At 17.6% G+C, this 3,780-nt stretch overlaps 1 protein-coding gene across 4 annotated transcripts in view; it reads left to right on the top strand.

The window, feature by feature from the left end:
- Positions 1 to 3,780, top strand: part of LOC102676753 (putative phosphatidate phosphatase) — a 75,602-nt gene that overhangs the window by 43,005 nt on the left and 28,817 nt on the right. The gene's annotated exons all lie outside the window — the stretch shown is intronic.

The following is a 3,780-nucleotide window of genomic DNA, read 5'->3' as shown; positions in this document are numbered from 1 at the left end:
AATATTATAAAATATTATAATGTTTTTTATATTACTAAAATTCCAAATAATATATAAGATATTTTGTAATTAATAATATAAATGGAGTTATTTTACGTGAAAAAATAAGTCGAAAATATAGAATAAAATTTTTTTCATTAAAAAATTAAGTAAAATAAGTGAAAAAATTTTTTAAAAATTTTCAATTAATTTTTAATTAAAATTAATTATTTCCTGATTAAATATGAATAAATTAATGATTACTCTACATATAAAAATGAAATGAAAAATATAATATTTATATAATTATTTCATATCTCAAATTCAAATAATTATTATTTAAAATTTAATTAATATGATAAAGTTAATTATAATAATTTATTTTCTGTTTTTAAGATACAATTAATAATTATTCAAATGAAAAATAAATTAATATTAGAATATAGAATTATTAAAATAATTTTCATGAAATAATAACTTTCATTTATTATGTTTTGAAATGCAAAAAAAAAAAAAAAGAAATATATATATTTAAAATGTATTTCATATGTATATATGTTATATATAATATATATTTTATATATATTTTTTATATATTAAAATATTTAAAATATATTTAAAATATAATTTTAAATATATTTCATATTCACGATTTTATCTTATTCTTCTATCTAACATCTACAATGGATATTATCAATATTATCGGTAAAAAATTATTAATTAATAAATTAATTATTGCCATTCTTTGATATCATTTATAGTTTCATGTTTTACAAAATGTTCATGTTTTACATACTTCATCGTAAATACGAATTAAAATGATTGAAATATAATTACATGGTTCTTAACGCTACATTAATCAAACACGTGTCACTATTATTGACATTTCATTACAATTCAATGCAAATGAAAATAACTATATAATTCACAATAATTATACTCAATATTTTACGTGTTGTTCAATATTGATAGTTATTGACGATACGATAGAAGAAAGCGAATGATGAAGATAATAAAGACTCAATAACATAATTTCCGGTTCCGGATAATCAATTGGTAACTAAATAAATTAAATATAATAATAAGAAAAAAAAAATTGTTCCTAATGAGGCTTATAATCAGAAATTATATTCATTCTTTTCTCTTCCTTCATCGTGTGCCGTCGTGAAGATTATAATATTATATATATAATTTATATAATTTAAGTTTATCGCGAATACGAGAGAAAAAACGAACCTTTATTTACCGATAGCCGATTTGTTGTACATTACAGTTTAAAAGTTAAGAACCGTTCAATCGTTTTGAATGCCATGTGAATCTTACTATTTAAAATTCATAATAAATAATTATTAAATAATAATATTATTATTTAATAATTTAATATTATAATATTAAATTATTAAATAATGATTAATTCATAAAAAATTAAAATAAAATTTTAAATAAATTATAAATTTAAAATGATGTATTTGTGTATTATTGTATATTATTTCAATGTATTATCTTTAAAATAATTGTACTTTTTCCAGAAATGATTTTTTTTTAATCAAGAATGTTTTTATTGAATCAAAGGGATTAGAATTTAATTTTTAGATTTAAACTTATAATTTTTTTTCATCAAATTCTTCAAACTTATTCACAAAATCAACCAAATCTTTTTCTTATAAAGTTTTTAATTTTTATATTTTATTTTTTTATCTATATAAATTAATATAATGAAAAATTTAAATGAGTTTAAATTTCAAATACAAACTTAATTGGATTATTATTATTTAAATAAAAATTTCTATTTCTAAATTCATTTAATAATTCATTATAATATTCTTGTAAGTTATCTAAGATAATTATAATTTGAAAATAATTATGAATATGTGATTGGAAAAAATGAACAAAAGTAACAAAAAAAGATTCAATAATTTGAAATTATTTCAGAGATTTCTTGTTTTAATGAATAACGAAAGATTCACATAAAAATTAATTATAACTTTTAAAAAAATTATGATTTTGTTCATGATTTTAAAATCATTGCATTACAAATTTAAAACCAAACAAATCAAAGTTTTATCATATGATCACAGATTTAAATATACGTAGGCATTCATATATGAAGTAATGTATATATAAATCAATAGCAGCTAATTTGCTAATAAAGAATGATATCATTACATGAAATCATCATTCGTAAAATAAGTTTTGACATAATCTTTTAAAATTATTATAAAAAATATTGTATTTGATTAGACTTTCAAATAATGACACGTTTTTTTTTAAATATAAATGATTTTTCTTTAAATTATTTCATTATTCAATTAAAATAATTTTTAATTTGTTTTATATTTGCATAAATGTTTAAATAGTCATTTCTAAAAATAATTTCTAATGTCAATATTAATATTTACATCAAAAATATTGATTTAGATTTTTTTTAAAGATATAATAATATAATTATTTTTTTCATAATCTAATCTTGATAATCTTAACATAATAAAGTTATGTTTTTTATGTTATGTCTAAAATAAAGTAAAATATCATTTCTGTCTGGTTTCCAGATACGAGAATTTTTCCATAAAATTTAACATAAAATATTAATCGAATATTCTATTTCATAATTTATTCTTAAAGTAGATTTCTAAATATCAATAACATTATGCTATTATAAAAATCAAAATATTAATATTTTGATTATATTTATCAAAGAAACTTCACTTCATAAGCTTTATAATTTAATAATGAAACGAAATCGAATAAATTTATATTAATTATAAAATAAAAAAAAAGATTAATAAATTTTTTAATAAATTATAATTTATCCTCTGAGCAAATAGTTCTTTAGTTTTGAATGACGATGTAGACATATTCGAACGTATTGCAGGTCATATGCCTTTCGCATGAGTTGGGACAGTTTTATGTATAGAAAGATTTGAGAAATCAACGATAAAAAGTTGACAGAGAATTCATTCATATATCTCAACTTCCAACTCGTGAATCTAAAGGAGACTTATGGGCTACCGTTTCCCAATCTTCTTTTCTACCAATGATTCAGATTCGGCGATATGTGTTCGTCTTCTGTGAATCGTTTAATTCGATGTTAAGATTGTAGTTCTTTTTTAGAAATTGTAATTTTATTATGTTTAGGGAACTAGGCCTCGTTTGTTAGTGTTGAATTTGTTTGGATAATGGCAGGCTAGTTAAGCTTTTTTCAAAACGAGTATTTATTAGGTGTGTGAGTTAATTTGAAGCATTTAGTTTTTAAATTATGATATAAGAAATGCGAATTATTTATAAAATATAAAAATTTTTTTCCTTCGAATTTCTTAGAATCGTTAATATTTAAAATTTACATCAATAGATAAAAATTAATGAATATTTATATTGAAATAATTAAGCGTTAGAGATATAAATGATTTAAAATAATGTTAAAAAAAAATAAAGGAAATAAATATTAATTTATTTGAAAAAATAAATTTTTTTATTTTTCTTATTTTTCTATTTTTTTAAATATTTTCATCGAAATTGAATTTTTGTTCAAATAAACAATATAAATATTCTTAATAAAAAAAATTTTTGAAAATTCTTTAATGTGAATTTCTATTTATTATTATTAGACAATTTTAACATTTTTATTAAAAAATCATTAGATTATGAAAAATTTTTATTCCATGTAGAAATTATTAATGCAATTATAAATTTTTAGTCTATTCAAAAGCTAAATCAAATCATATTAAATGAACCAAAATTGCATTTTAATTATTATAAATGAATATATATATTATAATATATACTATATGTATATTATATAAA

The sequence above is a fragment of the Apis dorsata genome, unplaced genomic scaffold (genome assembly GCF_000469605.1).
Source record: "Apis dorsata unplaced genomic scaffold, Apis dorsata 1.3 scaffold_1176, whole genome shotgun sequence".
Classification (NCBI taxonomy): Eukaryota; Metazoa; Arthropoda; class Insecta; order Hymenoptera; family Apidae; genus Apis; species Apis dorsata.
This window is presented reverse-complemented; position numbering and strand designations above follow the sequence as displayed.